General features: G+C 38.5%; 1 protein-coding gene and 1 long non-coding RNA gene across 7 annotated transcripts in view; one reads left to right on the forward strand and one right to left on the reverse strand.

The window, feature by feature from the left end:
* Nucleotides 1-17,526, reverse strand: part of GRIK2 (glutamate ionotropic receptor kainate type subunit 2) — a 591,552-nt gene that overhangs the window by 322,285 nt on the left and 251,741 nt on the right. The window lies entirely within an intron of this gene.
* Nucleotides 1,383-14,770, forward strand: LOC120400936. Its single transcript, XR_005596177.1, has 3 exons — nt 1,383-1,442; nt 10,871-11,027; nt 14,559-14,770. It is a non-coding gene; the product is annotated as an uncharacterized LOC120400936 (long non-coding RNA).

The following is a 17,526-nucleotide window of genomic DNA, read 5'->3' on the forward strand; positions in this document are numbered from 1 at the left end:
CTTACCTACAAAATGGGGAATAACTGACTAAGCAGTAGTACAGCTGAAAAGGATCTGGGGGTTATATTCAGTTTGTGATCCACTATGAGTCAATAATGTGATGCAGTTGCAAAAAAGGCTACTATCATTCTAGGATATATTAACAGAAATTTCGTAGGTAAGACACAGGAGTTAATTGTTCCATGCTACTCATCACTGCTGAGGCCTCAGTTGTAATACTGTGTCCAATTCTTGCCACTTTTGGAAAGATGTGGCTAAACCAGAGGAGAGTAACAAAAATGAAAAAAAGGTTTTAAAAACCTGACATATAAGAAAAAGTTAAAAGCTGGGCATGTTTAGTCTTGAGAAAAGAAAATTGTGGGGGGGGGTGCGCTGATGAGTCTTCAAATATGTTAAAGACTGTTACATGGTGATCAACTGTTTTCTATGTCCACTGAAGGAGGAAAATAAATAATGAACTTCAACTGCAGCAAAAGAGATTTATGTTAGATATTATGAAAAAAACAAAAAACAAAAAAACAAACCACCTTTCTAACTGTAAAGATAGCTAAGTACTGGATTAGGTTATCAAGGAAGGTTGTGGAATCCTGTCATCAGAGGTTTCTAAGGAGATGTTAGATAAACATCTGTCAGGGATGGTCTCAATATACTTGATGGTACCTCAGTGTGGGGAACTGGACTTTACAGCCCATTTCTATGATTCTGTGAGGTCTTACCAATATCCTGGTCAATGACTTTAATATTCCCCTATCTGTACAGGAAATCTCCTGATATATTCAATGATCACATTTGCCTTTTTCAGGATTGCATTACACTGGTGTTACATTACACATAGGTTTTTCTCCTCCTCTGTTGTTTCATGTTTATGAGATGAGCTCACATCTCATAGCAGAAATTCTGGTTAGTGGTTCCCTAAGTGTATGGCTAAATTGCATGTTGTTTTCCATTTCCATTACTCCAGCCATAAAAGCCATCCTATTCTTTCTCTGTAATATTCTGATCCTCCTCTGTATGGAGGTTACCTCCGAACTTTGCATTATCAACAAAAGTTCACTAGCCTGCTCAGTTTTTTGTGCCAAGGTCATTATTTAAAATCATAGGTGCCAACTTCTGCTGGCGCCAGAGGGTGCTCGACCCCCTTCTGCCTCCGGCCCCGCCCCCTCCTACCCACCCACCTCACCCCCATTCCAATCCCTTCCCCAAAGTCCCTGCCCCAACTTCACCCCCTCCCTGCCTCATTGGACTCCTTCCCCAAGTCCCCACCCCAGACCTGCCTCTTCCCGCCTCCTTCCCTGAGCATGCTGTGTTCCCACTCCTTCCCCCTACCTCCTGGAGATTGTTACATCACAAAACAGCTGTTTTGCGGCGGCACACACTGGGAGGAAGGAGGGAGAAGCAGGGACGTGGCACGCTCGGGGGGAGGAAGCGGAAGCGAAGATGAGGTGAGGTCGGCGGGTGGGGAGGGGAGCTTGGCTGCCGGTGGGTGCAGAGCACCCACTAATTTTTCCCTGTCTGTGCCTATGGTTAAAGTATTAAATAAGATCAATCTGAAGACTGATCCTTGAGGAACTCCACCAGTAATCTCCCTTCAGCTCAACAGTTCTCCTTCCAGCACAACCTATTTTCCCTTTCCCTTTAGCCAGTTCCTTTTCCATCTTACAATTCTTGTACTAAACTCTATTTTCTCCAATTCAACTAATAATTTCCCAGGGGTTTCTGGATCAAATGCTTTACTGAAGTCCAGATGTGATAGGTCTACACATTTCTCTTGGCTAAACACTCAGTTATCTTATCAAAGAAAAATATCAGGCTAGGCTGGCTACTTTTGGTAAACACACATGGTGCATTTCATCAAATTTTCTGTTTTTCCTTTACCGCCATATCCTTATTTTTTCTTCCAAAATTTGTCTAGAATTGTACATATTATTGAGGGCAATTTAATGAGTATGTAGTTGCCCCTTCTTCTTTCTTAAATACAGGTGCTATGTTTGCTATTTTCCAGTTATACAGCACCACTGCTGATTTGATAGACTTATTAAAAATCTTTATTATTGGACTTGAGATTTCATGTGCCAGTTCCTTCTGTATTCTGGAAAGGAGGTTATCTGGTCCCTCAACTTCAGCACATTAAACTCTTTGAGTTTTGCTTCCATTTTGAATGTAGTCATTTGCATTTGTATACATTCATTCCCGTTAGCTCACCAACCTTTGCCCCTATGTTCTACATTATCATTCTTATTGGAAACTGAAGCAAAGTGTTTATTTAGCTTATAGATTATCCTGAATCTCTACCCCTTCTTGCTGCATAGGAAGCACTTTTCTTTTCTTCTTATTTATATGGCTAAAGAACCTTTTACTATTTGTTTTAATTTTCTTTGCAAAGTCTAACTCAGCTTGATTTTCAGCAATTCTCACTTTACCCATGTACTTTCTGACCTCCAAGACACTGCTTTTTTTGCTGTTCAATCCCTTCTTCCATTCCTCTTAGGATTCTCCACTTACTTCTAATATTGTTACTGAGGTGGTCATTCATACAATTAGGCCTGGGCCCCTTCCCTATTTATCCTCCCTCCCCCTTGCTTGGGATGTAAATTCCAGACAGTTTTTGCATCTTTGACAATCAAAATCCAAGCCTCCTCCACATTTAATTCCCCGAACAGTTCAGTCCAGGTGACTTCACTAACTAGCTCCCTTCATTTCTCAGCACCTGTCCTTCTGAAATAAAAAGCCTTAGTTACCAATCTGGTTTTTTGATTATCCTTCCATATAATTTAAATTGAAGCAACTCATGATCACTCTATCCAAGGTTATTTTCTGTGACTAACTCCTCTGTAATGTTCTCACTACAAAACCAAGTCTAAAATAGCATCATCTGTCAGATGTCACATTCAGGAATAACTGTTACCCAACAGTGTTATAAAGCAGCTCAAACCCTATGGTGTAACTCAGATATAGGTGATACATTCTTTGCAAGGCCTAATATGAATTAAGCCTAGCTACTCCATGGTAAAAGTGAAGGAAATAAAAACAAATGCTTTTTACGGGACCTAAATTGCAAAACTGTCCTTTTATCTTATTTGTAGTGAATTTTTAACAAAGATATCAAACTGTTAGTACTAGAAGCTTCTCATGTGGGAATTTTCTTATGCTCTAGATATTTTTTTAAAAAATTAATACATAGACAAAATATGTAACTGTGTAAACCAGAAGCCAAATATAGGACATAAAACACTGAAAATACTGAGTATTTGCATAATGACATAGTCTCTTTATGTGTATTGTTCAAACATGCCACCATTGCTTCAGCATTTTTGGCAATATGTTACCTTCAATATGTGTACTAATTTCTATCAGTTAAAAATTTCAATCTTCATTTGAATCTTCATCAGTGGAACTGCCTTTAATCCAGTTGCGTTTATGAATGTTTATATGTTTATACTCTATGCTGTCATACTTGATTCCCTGTTTGTATGCCCATATGAATTGCCTGGTTACTATCAAAGCACTATACTGACCAATTCATAAAGGACATTATGCAGTTAGTTCTCTTTAAGCATAAAAGATAAAGTATCAGTTATATTAGCTACAGCCTTTTCATTGGCCTCCGTTAGCTGCTGGGAAATCATTGGCATATTGCTATGAAGCAACAGACTGTATCTTTCACCGAATTTTTCTTAGTTTTCTATTAAAAATGTAATGCAGCCAAGCAGAACTATATTTAATGAGGATTGGATGTCTTCTTTAGACATTATTTTCATAAAAGGTTATTCAACCTACAAGGTCTACTTCTTGAATCTGTCCATGAAGATGAAAAGCACTGCAATTAGTAAAACGCTACCCTTAATCTTGATGGCTAAAAGTGAAATAGTTGCTTTCATGCAATTAGTCTGAAATGAATACCTAGAAAATATTACCTTGTCAGTTTATATCTTTAACCAGCTTCATTAGTCCTCATCTCATAGAGATGGGGAGGAGGGGGGCAAGATCCAAGGGCCAATGGAAATTTGCTTGTGTACTGAGTAGTAATTGTGTATGACCCTGTGGCAGGGCAAGGGTAAAACCCCTTTAAAGCCCTGCCAAAATGCAGTAGGCCAGGTGTAGAGATGCAAGTACTCAGCAGGGAGCCCAGCTGCAAGCCCTAACGAGGGCTGGCTCAGAGGAACATGCTGAGCTAAGTAGTGACAGCTGGGCTGGGGCAGGAGAAGGCTATAAAAGCCCTTGGCAAACCTCAGTGGGGAGGCTAGCCTGGGAGGAGACAGGAGGGCAGTATCTCTGTCTCCTTACCAACAAGGAAGCCTCAAGGGCCAGGAGACCCTGGGGAGGGTCTGTGGGGCACTAACTGTTGGGGGATCTGGGAACTGCACTAGCACTGTAAATAAAGACACTGGGGTGATTCAACAAAAAAGAGGGAATGAACATTCTTTATTTAAACCAGCCTAAACACAGGGTGCAGGCACAAAGCTGGGAGAGCCTGCGCCAACCCTGTGACAGACCCTTAGGACTTGGCAGCTTAACAACATAATAGGATCTGGAAAATAGGATCCATCTTCTTAAAGATAATTTAACATGTGTATGTTATTTCTGGCAACCATCTATGGCTAAATTCTGCCCTTAATCATACATGCGTGATCTTAATGAGGGAAGAATTTGGCCCGTATGTATCAGTTTGCACAGAGTCAAACTCTGATCTCTGTAACACTGGTGTAAAACCAGAGTAACTGTACTGAATTCAGCAGCAATATTTCCTAGGTTTACATTAATATGAGAACAAAATTTGTACATTGTCAAAGATGCTAAATAGGGTGTAGACAATGGTGAAATATATATATTTTAGGGCTATCAAATAATTTAAAAATTAATCATGAGAAAAATAATCATGATTAATTGCAGTTTTATCACACTGCAAAACAATAATAGAATTTAATTTATTTAATTTTTGGATGTTTTTTACATTTTCAAATATATTGATTTCAATTACAACACAGAATATAAAGTGCACAGTGCTCACTTTACATTATTTTTAATTACAAATATTTGCATGGTAAAAAAAGTACCAGAAGAAATAGTATTTGTAGTTCATCTAATAAAAGTACTATAGTGCAATCTCTTTATCGTGAAAGTGCAATTTACAAATGTAGAATTATTTTTATATAACCACTCAAAAATAAAACAATGTAAATTTTGAGCCTACAAGTCCACTCAGTCCTACTTTTTGTTCAGCCAATTGCTCAGAAAAAACAAGGTTTTTTTAGATTTGCAGGAGATAATGCTGCCTGCTTCTTGTTTACAGTGTCACCTGAAAGTGAGAACAGGCATTCACACAGCACAGTTGTAGCCGGTGTCGCAAGATATTTGTGTGTCAGATGAGCTAAAGATTCACATGTCCCTTCATGCTTTAACTGTCATTCCAGAGGATCTATGTACATGCTGATGATGGGTTCTGCTCGATAATGATCTAAAGCAGTGAAGACCAATGCATGCTCATTTTTATCATTTGAGTCAGATGCCACCAGCAGAAGGTTGATTTCCTTTTTTGGTGGTTTCCACATCTGAGTGTTGCTCTTTTAAGATTTCTGACTGCATGTTCTACACCTCATCCCTCTCAGATCTTGGAAGGCACTTCAGATTCTTAAACCTTAGGTGGAGTGCTATCACTATCTTTAGAAATCTCACATTGGTACCTTCTTTGGGTTTTGTCAAATCTGCAGTGAAAGTGTTCGTAAATTGAACAACAAGTGCTGAGTTATCATCCGAGACTGCCATAACAAGAAATATATGGCAGAATGTGGGTAAAACCACAGAGCAGGAGACATATAATTCTCTCCAAGGAGTTCAGTCACAAATTTAATTAACACAATATTTTTTTGATGAGCGTCATCAGCATGAAAGTACATCTTCTGGAATGGTGGCCGAAGCATGAAGAGGCATATGAATGTTTAGCATATCTGACATGTAAATACCTTACAATACCAGGTAAAACAGTGCCATGTGAATGCCTATTCTGACTTTGAGATGACATTGTAAATAAGAAGCGGAGAGAATATCTCCCATAAATGTAAACAAATTTGTTTGTCTTAGCAATTGGCTGAACAAGAAGTAGGACTGAATAGACATGCAGGCTCTAAAGTTTTACATTGATTCGTTTTCGAGAGCAGTTATGTAACAAAAAAATCTCATTTGTAAATTGCATGAAAAAGAGATTGCACTACAATACTTGTATGAGGAACTAAAAATACTATTTCTTTTGTTTCTTTTTACATTGCAAGTATTTGTAATAAAAATATAAAGTAAGCACTATACAATACGTGTTCTGTGTTGTAATTGAAATCAATATATTTGAAAATGTAGAAAAACATCCAAAAAATATTTGTAATACCATTCAATTGGTATTCTATTATCTGTGCAATTAAAACTGATGAATTGTGATTAACTATATAATCGACTTAATTTGTTTTGAGTAAATCGCTTCAGTTAACTGTGATTAATATACTTCTGTATTAATCATTTGTCAATCATTAATATAACCATTTGTCAATACATGGGCAAAGCTTAGTCTCACGTGAGCCTAATATCCTTAGCTCCAGGTAAGTCACTGAAGCCAGCTGGTGGGCCAGCCAGTCAGGCTGACATTCCATGGGAGTGTAGGGAATGTAGCACCTTGGATGTGATATTCTGCACCTCAAGGAGCTAGTTCCATATATACGCAGGTAAGATGTATTTAAAGCAATATTGTCAGCTATTATAGTTTAGGGTCAACATTTAGGTTTTGCAAACACAAACAGTAAATTTTTAAACAAAAGGTAACAAAATATTAAGCTCACTTGTTCAAAGTTGTTGTTTTTTTCCTATTAAAATAGCCCTCTGTGTTTGGATTTAGATGTTACCCTGCAGAGTTTGCAATCTGAACACTGCAACAGCATCGTAAAGGCATTTTTATAGGTAGCTGGATGGCTGAGTTCCTGTTGAAATGATCACTTCAATGCTGCTAGTTAAAAAGTTGAAAATGAATCGCAAGTTCTTTTCAGAGCAGGTAGTAGGTGTGTAGTGTAAAAAAAAAAAAAAAAACAGCACCTGGTGTGGCACAAAAACTACTAATTTATTTTAGCATGAGAAGCTAAGAGCTAAAAGCTACTTCTCTTATGCATAGAAATGGACACACAACAGGGAGATATTTATACACAACAGAGAACATGAAAGGTGGGAAGTATGCACACAACAGGGAGTCTAAAAATCAATTGAGATGAGCTAATGTTAGGAGGAAAAAACTTTTAAGTGATATAATAGAAGATGGCCCATAGAAGGTGTGAGGAGAACTTAACATAGGGAAATAGATTCAATTGGTGTAATGACCCAACCATTCCCAACCATGGTGTAATGACCCAACCATGTGTTCTTAAAAGGAACACAAATCATCACAGCAACAGTCTCCTACTGTGGTGAGACCAGATGATTCATCAACCCCTTTTACCCCCACAATAAAATGCTGTTTTGATCATCTTTAATTTAGGGTTGTTACAAAAAGATTCTAAGAAAGAACAACGAGTTCTGAAAACTTAATGTTAACTTCAGTGTGATATGTGCCAAAAAAGCACACAATTGGAAGAAAACAGTAGAACTGGAAGGTGAGAAGAGCATCTAAGATTATGAGCCATTGGTTCCTCCAACTGGACATGTGCCTATGAAGCCAACCGGAGCCTGGGCTGCAAACTCCACCTGACAACATAGGCTGTGCTCTACAAGATAGTTATTGGGCCCATATGCAAAGCTGATTCCAGCAATAATTCAGACACGTCAAGTGAATCACTTTTTCAGTGTTGCAAACTCTCATGATTTTATATTTTATCGTCTATATTTGGCATTTTTTCTTAAAGCCCCAGCACCTGGAGTCATGTTATTTCATGAGAATCTCAGATTCTTTGCCCCCCCCCATAAAATTTCTGGCTCTCATGGTTGTGAAGAACAGCTTAAAAGCAGGAACTTCAGAGGCTCAGAAACCAGAAGACTCCCCAAGTTTATTTTTAAAAATTCAAAAAACTCTCATGATTTTTAAGCCACTATTTATTTACTTACTTAGTAAGAAATTGACTCATGATTTTTGTGCATTCAGGACTGCCATTCACCTAATTAAGTCTGATATATCCTTCCCCTGTTCATTCCCAAATCTGACTTCTCCCATCTCTACTAGTTTATGTAACTCAGAGATGGAATAAGTTATTTCTTAGGAGGCAGACCACTTCTGCAGGAGTAGAATTTGACTAGTACATACCCTCTTTCTTCCTATACATGTCTCCTTTAATCTCTGAGTAGTCAGAGCTGCTCAACACCTTTGATATCTATACATGAATGCAAGAAGTATGGGGAATAAATAGGAAGAAATGGAAGTATTAGTACATAAACTAAATTATGACTTAACTGGCATCACAGAGGCTTGGTGGGATAATTCTCATGATTGGAATATTGGTACAGAGGAGTATACGGCAGTTTGTGCAGGTGGCACAGGCGGGAAAATAAAGAAGGAAGTATTTCATTATACATCATGCCATTATCCAAATCATTTATGAAGATATTGAATTGGAGAGAGTCCAGCAGAGGGCAACAAAAATGACCAGGGGGCTGGGGCACATGACTTACGAGGAGAGGCTGAGGGAACTGGGCTTGTTTAGTCTGAAGAACAGATGATTGAGGGGGGATTTGATAGCAGCCTTCAACTACCTGAAGGGGGGTTCCAAAGAGGATGGTGTTTGGCTGTTCTCAGTGGTGGCAGATGACAGAACAAGAAGCAATGGTCTCAAGTTGCAGTGCGGGAGGTCTAGGTTGGATATTAGGAAACACTATTTCACTAGGAGAGTGGTGAAGCACTGGAATGGGTTACCTAGGGAGGTGGTGGAATCTCCATCCTTAGAGGTTTTTAACGCCTGGCTTGACAAAGCCCTGGCTGGGATGATTTAGTTGGGGTTGGTCCTGCTTTGAGCAGGGGGTTGGACTAGATGACCTCCTGAGGTCTCTTCCAACTCTAATCTTCTATGATTATAATAGAATTGGACTCATGACAAATGCCCTTCCAGCTCAATTATGAGCATTAATAACTACTCTCGGAGTATGGTTTTCCACCAGTTGTGCACTCACCTTACTGGAGATTCATCTAGGTAATATTTCTCTTATTTGTTTATGAGACGGTCATGTCAGACAGTATTAAAGCCTTACTAGAGCAGAGATATATGACATCTATTGTTTCTCCCCTATCCACAAAGCTTGTTACCCTGTCAAAGAAAGATATTAGGTTGGTTTGACATGATTCATTCTTGACAAATCCATGTTGACTGTTACTTATAGCCTTATTTTCTTCCAGGTACTTACAAATTGATTGATTATTTGCTCCATTATCTTTCTGGGTGTCAAAGTTAAGATGACTGGTCTATAATTCCCTGGGTTGGCCTTATTCTCCATTTTAAATATAGGTACTATATTTGTCCTTCCCCAGTCCTCAGGTATCTCTCCAGTCCTGCACAAGTTCTCAAAGATAATCACCACTGGCTCAGAGATCTCTTCAGCCAGTTCCTTAAGTATTCTAGGATGTATTTCATCAGGCTCTGCTGAGTTTAAGACATCTAACTTGTCTAAGTAATTCTTAACTTGTTCTTTTCCTATTTTAGCCTCAGATCCTACCCCATTTTCACTGATGTTCTCTGTTAGTCATCTGATCACTTCTTTTTTGGTAAAAACTAACGTAAAAAAGAAATGTAACACTTCATCCATCACTGCATTTTCTGTTATTGTCTTTCCAGATTTAGTAATGGGTCTACCCTATTCCTCATTTTCTTCTTGATTCCCATGTATTTGTTAAATGATTCTTGTTATCCTTTATATCTCTAGTTTATTTAATCTCTTCTCTTTTTGTGCCTTGGTCTTTCTAATTTTGTCCCTATATGCTTGTGTTGTTGTTATATATTTATCCTTTGTAATTTGACCTAGTGTCCACTTCTTGTATGACTCTCTTTTGAGTTTCAGGTCACTGAAAATCTCTTGGTTAAGCTAGGGTGGCCTCTTACCACACCTCCTATCTTTTCTGTGAATTGGTATAGTTTACTCTTGTGCCATTAATAATGTCTCTTTAAAAAACTGCCAAATGTCCTAAACTTGTTCATCCCTTTTGGGACTTGAATAATGGAGTGGAGATTATGCACATAACATTTATGGATGACATGAAGCTGGGAGAGGATGCAAGCACTGTGGAGGACAGGATTAGAGTTCAAAACAACCTCAACCAATTAGAGAATTGAACTGAAATCATTAAGATGAAATTCAATAAAGATAAGTATCACAATTAGGAAGGAAAAATACAATGCACACCTACAAAATGGGGAACAACTGGCTAGGCGGTAATACTGCCGAAAAAGATCTGATGGTTATAGTGGATCACAAACTGAATATGAGTCAACAAACTAAGGCAGTTGTGAAAAAGGCTAATAGTATTTTGGGGTGTATTAACAGAAGTGTCATAAGACAGACACAAGAGATAATTGTCTCTTGCTACTTATCACTAGTGAGCTGTAGTACTATGTCACCACATTTTAGGAAAGATGTGGCTAAATTGGAGAGTCTAGAGGAGAGCAACAAAAAAAGTTTAGAGAACTAGACCCATGAAGAAAGGTTAAAAAACAAGGCATATTTAGTTTTGAGAAAAGAAGATTGAGTAGGGACCCAATAAGTCTTCAAATATGTTAAGGGCTGTTACAAAGAGGATAGTGGTTTTCCATGTCCACTGATGATAGGAAATAATGAGCTTAACGTGCAACAAGGGATATTTAGGTTAGCTGTAAGGGAAAACTTTCTATCTATAAGGGTAGTTAAGTTCTTACTCTTATTCCAGGTTGTAGATCGCCAGTGTTGGAGGTTTTTAAGAATAGGTTCCATCCAGACCTACATTTCTATGAATCCATGTGAGCTGGTCTTCTGAAGTCAATGGAGCTACATCAGTTTATGCCACAGGAACATGGCCCATGGTCTTTTCAAAGCTAATGTTACTTGTAAGCCTTATTTCAGAGTTTTTCCAGTATTTTATCTATAGCAAATGTCTACATTCTTATGTTAGCATTGCCTCTCTTTACGTTCTTTCCTTCAATTTTACATTCTTTGATCATGTACTATAAGGGGTTTCCTAGTTTATACCAAATAAGTAATTTGATTGATGCCACCCTGATATTATGAATACAGAAGTTTTGTCTTATTGGTCCTTTAAGTTACACTTGTACATATTTGTTTAACAGATAAAACAACTAAAGAAAAAGTTGCCAATTAACCTGTGTGGTGTTTGTGGGTGTGTTGTGTTTTTGTTTGTTTGTTTTGTAAGAAGCTGGACTTTTCATGAGCATTACATGAATTCAAAATTAAAACAAAAGACATAGTAGTAGTTTGTTTTGCCAGGCACAATGTAGATTGTACAAGCTTTCTCACACAACTCTACAGGTACACCTCAATCCCTTTTGGAAACATCCTTGCTATCTCTGTGCCGCTATTGATCCAAAACTGGCAGTTGTGTCAATGTTTTTTGAGGTAACTTTGCTGCCAGAATATTTGGAACTCTTTTTAAAAAAAAAATCTCAAAGAGACTATTTTTGGCATTCTGTTGAGTGTGGTAGAATAATGGACTCACTAGCAAAAGAATTTTTAATTCTGTCCAGGACAATAAAGGGGTGGAGGATGTTCTGTTGATTTGTTCGACAAAAGAAGAGGAAGGAGATATAACAATTTTAGAGTACATATTTTTCACAATATAAAAGAATAATCAATATCTTTTTTCTACATGTCCATCTCCTTATCAATTTTCTCCTCATGCCTTAGAGCAGTAGCAATGTCCAGAAAATAAATTTCCTCTCTGTTCTAGTCATTAAAACAACATTCATTTTAATATATGATTAGAGACTTCTGTTTTTGTCCTTGATAAAATGACTGCCTGCATTAGCCATGTCTGTTTTATTAAGTGAAGTGTACTATACTTTCCCTTCATAACAGAAGGAAAATGATTATATGTCAATGATCTCTCCCTGTATCGGAGGAAAGTGCGTGTCATCCACCCCAAGTACTACTGTAAGATGGAAACAATTATTTTATTTTGCCCTTTAACAGATGAAATAGAATTAAGCTCTGTTATACAGTCACACTCACAGCACAAGCATCCACAATAACAGGCACATCGATCTGTGTTTCTTAGGTGCCAACTGAAGCCAACTTGCAATGGCCTAAATACCTAAGATAAAGAATACAGCAACATACTATATTATTTTTGTGACTCTAAATAGCTGAAAGTAGAGTAGTTCAGAATATGTAAAGTTTGCTGTAGGGTAAAGAAAGTTCAATTCCTGCAGAAATCAAAGTGTGAGATAGATGGATAGATAATTTTCAACCTCACACTATTCAGCACTTTTAGTACTGGAGAACACATTTCTCTGTCCAAACTTCCCATAAGGATTATATCAATTTAACATGGTTTTAAAACAAAATTTATCTTCAAGTGCAGTAAGAATATAAGAAAATAAGAATGGCCGTACCGGGTCAGATCAAAGGTCCATCTAGCCCAGTATCTGTCTACCGACAGTGGCCAATGCCAGGTGCCCCAGAGGGAGTGAACCTAACAGGCAATGATCAAGTGATCTCTCTCCTGCCATCCATCTCCATCCTCTGACGAACAGAGGCTAGGGACACCATTCTTACCCATCCTAGCTAATAGCCATTTATGGACTTAGCCACATGAATTTATCCAGTCCCCTTTAAACATTGTTATAGTCCTAGCCTTCACAACCTCCTCAGGTAAGGAGTTCCACAAGTTGACAATGCGCTGCGTGAAGAAGAACTTCCTTTTATTTGTTTTAAACCTGCTGCCTATTAATTTCGTTTGGTGACCCCTAGTTCTTGTATTATGGGAATAAGTAAATAACTTTTCCTTATCCACTTTCTCAACATCACTCATGATTTTATATACCTCTATCATATCTCCCCTTAGTCTCCTCTTTTCCAAGCTGAAGAGTCCTAGCCTCTTTAATCTTTCCTCGTATGGGACCCTCTCTAACCTCCTAATCATTTTAGTTGCCCTTTTCTGAACCTTTTCTAGTGCTAGAATATCTTTTTTGAGGTGAGGAGACCACAACTGTACACAGTATTTGAGATGTGGGCGTACTATGGATTTATATAAGGGCAATAATATATTCTCTGTCTTATTCTCTATCCCCTTTTTAATGATTCCTAACATCCTGTTTGCTTTTTTGACCGCCTCTGCACACTGCGTGGACATCTTCAGAGAACTATCCACGATGACTAAGATCTTTTTCCTGACTCGTTGTAGCTAAATTAGCCCCCATCATGTTGTATGTATAGTTGGGGTTATTTTTTCCAATGTGCATTACTTTACGTTTATCCACATTAAATTTCATTTGCCATTTTGTTGCCCAATCACTTAGTTTTGTGAGATCTTTTTGAAGTTCTTCACAATCTGCTTTGGTCTTAACTATCTTGAGTAGTTTAGTATCATCTGCAAACTTTGCCACCTCACTGTTTACCCCTTTCTCCAGATCATTTATGAATAAATTGAATAGGATTGGTCCTAGGACTGACCCTTGGGGAACACCACTAGTTACCCCTCTCCATTCTGAGAATTTACCATTAATTCCTACCCTTTGTTCCCTGTCTTTTAACCAGTTCTCAATCCATGAAAGGACCTTCCCTTTTATCCCATGACAGCTTAATTTACGTAAGAGCCTTTGGTGAGGGACCTTGTCAAAGGCTTTCTGGAAATCTAAGTACACTATGTCCACCGGATCCCCCTTGTCCACGTTTGTTGACCCCTTCAAAGAACTCTAATAGATTAGTAAGACACGATTTCCCTTTACAGAAACCATGTTGACTATTGCTCAAGAGTTTATGTTTTTCTATGTGTCTGACAATTTTATTCTTTACTATTGTTTCAACTAATTTGCCCGGTACCGACGTTAGACTTACTGGTCTGTAATTGCCGGGATCACCCCTTGAGCCCTTTTTAAATATTGGCGTTACATTAGCTAACTTCCAGCCATTGGGTACCGAAGCCGATTTAAAGGACAGGTTACAAACCTTAGTTAATAGTTCTGCAACTTCACATTTGAATTCTTTCAGAACTCTTGGGTGAATGCCATCTGGTCCTGGTGACTTGTTAATGTTGAGTTTATCAATTAATTCCAAAACCTCCTCTAGTGACACTTCAATCACACGTGTCATCTATAAATTTCAGAGCAGGGAGGGATCCTTTGGGTTGTAGAGATGTGTTTGTTTTATTTTTTAATTAAACAAAGTCATTTTCCCCTCAAATACCTTATTAAAAAATTCTCTTATGACACTTGTAGATATTCTTTAATACTCAAGTAAGCATCTCTTTAGATAAAATATCTCTAGGGGGAGAAACTTTCTACTTTCATCAGGATTTGTTTTAATGTTTAAAAAATTATCATCCTTTCTCATACGTATAGGAGATGAAACTGCATTTTCAATTAAGTAAATGTTGAATTCTTGGGTGTATTTTTGGTCAGCAGGATGAAAACAGGCATCACTGATGAATTAGAAGCAGCTGGCGGTACCTGTTGATTCTGGTGAAAACCTAGCATCATCCCTGGTGATGTATTTTTCAGATGGGATATTTACTATGACAGACATACCAATGCTGCCAAAACTGTGAGAGCATTGTAAATCATGCCTGCAGCAGAATTTTGTCACATCCAGCTGCCAATCGACGAGCAAAAGGCATAAAGGTAACTCCCAGCTGTGTTTCTTTTTTATGTTTTTTGTGGCCTCATAAGAAACAACTGTCTTTTGTAATAATCCCTTCATGTTTACAGGGGATCTGAATCTAAAGAAAAGTCAAGGCAATTATTATCAGAATGAATCCTTAATCTCAAGACCCTGCCAGGAATCAAATTTAGCTCTTCAAGGGGGATAGCACATTTGCTACATCAGTGAAACAGTTTTTAGGTTCACTCCATTTGCTTTTATGTATAAGGTCAGGTTAGTGCTGTGTATTATTATTATAACACTGTTGAAGGAATGCTAGCTAGCTAAAGCTTTCACAAGTGACAAAATGGGAGACTGCAAAGTGGGTGGGAGAGGGCAGACCCTGGCTTCATGAGTGTCCTCCTGCTAGATAATCCATAAAATACCATTAGTGTGGCAGGTCACCTATCTTCCCACCAGGAGAAGAATCCTTCAAATACATTGGATCAAAAGGCAAACAAAATTTCTTGCTGATTGTTCATGTAAATTATGATGATGTGGATAAATGTTGCTAAGCCACCTTGAAAACATATCTCCTCTTCTACACCAGAGATCAGCAACCTTTGGCACACAGCTCGCCAGCGTAAGCACCCTGGTGGGCCAGGCCGGTTTGTTTACCTGCCACATCTGCAAGTTCGGCCAATCGCGGCTCCCACTGGCCACAGTTCACCGCTCCAGGCCAATGGGGGCTGCAGGAAGCGGCGGCCAGCACGTCCCTCAGCCTGGGCTTCCCCATCACTTACCCAAAATGTTCGCCATCAGAATCACTCCCAATTAAAAAATCACCAATTTTCAAAATGAATCACTGTGGCCATGTTGCGTTCAGCAAAAGTGTAACGGATTTGCCTACTATATGATCTCCTTTGTGAGGGAGGGCCTGGACAGTGTACTGCCTATAGAGCTATTCAATACTCACTGAATAAATGGTGTCAGAGAGCACAGTAGACATTATCACTCAGCAGCATGTTACAAGCCTTCAAATATTAGCAGTTAAAAATTGACAAAGTACTAACGCTATCCTTAAATACTGAGCTAATGGGGAGGAGTGGTGGAAAGAAAGAGGAAAAAAAGAAAATAAAAGATATTAACAGAACGTATGATGCCCAAAGGGAGTTTTCAGAGAGCATGGAAAGCTTGCAAGCAGCACTTTCCCTTATTATGCCATGTGCTCTCTTCTTCAGCTGGGCAGCAGTACCTGGGAACAGTTGGATCCATGTCCCTGTCTGTTCCTTGCCCCCTTTAGAGTGGCTTTCACCCCCTGGGGACAGTAGAAGGGAGCACTCCTTTCATTTCCCCAAGTGGATTTCTCCAAATACAGTTGTGCCAGGGGAGCAATAAGGCAGAATACACCTTCCATCCTAGCAAGGACCAAGGCCTAGTCTACACTACGGGGGTAAGTCGACCTAAGTTATGCAACTCCAGCTACATGAATAACGTAGCTGGAGTCAACATAGCTTAGTTCAACTTACCATGGTGTTTACACCACACTGGGTCAACAGGAGAAACTCTCCCATTGACTTACCTTACGCTTCTCGTTCAGGTGGAATATCAGAGTCGATGGGAGAGTGATCTGTGGTCGATTTAACGGGTCTAGTGAAGACCCGCCAAATCGACCCCTGGTGCAACGATTGCCACAGCGTCGATCCCGGGTAAGTGTAGACATACCCCAAGTACTATTGAACCCTTACTCTTCAACTGTTTGTATTAGGTACATCCCAGCTATATTGTTTCATTCTGTTTTACTGTATAATGTGCCATTTTATTTATCCATATAAATAGACAAGTTATTAGTGGAAAGATGCATTTCTTATCCTGAGGAATGCAGACTACTTTAATTCTCATGTTACACATATAGTGTCACTCAGTTTACTTTATTTTCTTCCAGTGGTTGAAACAAATCATCTGGCCCTTCCACCATCTTGAAAGGAGAAATGTCATTAAAAAAATTATGCTTTGAAACCCTACAGTATGAAGATTACCTTGATTTTTATATTGAAGCATGGAATATTGAGGTTTAGAACTATCTGGGCTTCCTAAAGTGAATGATGATGACCCACCTAGACCAGTTACTGGTTGCACAGTCTATGCAGGGATAGTAGCTATATCTCCACTGCAAACAACTTTTATTGAGAGGAAGAGAGGAGAGGCAGGATTTCAAAAGGAGAGGTGATGGTATGAATGGGGGGGAAAAAATCCATAGGGCCTTTTCTACAGTAGTTTATACTTGAGGAGTCTAGTTACTGTCTAGTCTGATGCCTGAAAAAAGGAGAGAGAAACAAAATGTCTAGAACAAAGAAAGCTTTACCAGAATTTATCAAAATTTTACATCAGTAGATGCAGTATTTTAACAGCAATCTTTTTCATTAGGTGTCAAACAAAGCCAATAGATTGTGTCTGCTAAAAGCTTAATAATTAATTGCAGGCAGAATTTATAGAGGCTAAAGAAAATTATCCAGGAAATATTAAGCATTTTAAGACACAAATGGATAGCAGAAGGTATTTGAATTTATGTTAGAGACACTGGTGACATTTATGGATGGCAATATTGAACGAAACAAGCTAATGTATTATGCAGCATCTACTCAGAAAATACTCTAGTGAAAACCTTACTGAAATCAGTAACTAAACCTGAGTTGCAAAAGCATAAAACTGTAATGTATGAAACCTTAAAGAAAGAGTCTTCCTAAGCCATATCAAAACAGCTTGAGCTTGATTGTGAAATGAAAATAAAGA

The sequence above is a fragment of the Mauremys reevesii genome, linkage group 3 (assembly GCF_016161935.1).
Source record: "Mauremys reevesii isolate NIE-2019 linkage group 3, ASM1616193v1, whole genome shotgun sequence".
Taxonomy (NCBI): domain Eukaryota; kingdom Metazoa; phylum Chordata; order Testudines; family Geoemydidae; genus Mauremys; species Mauremys reevesii.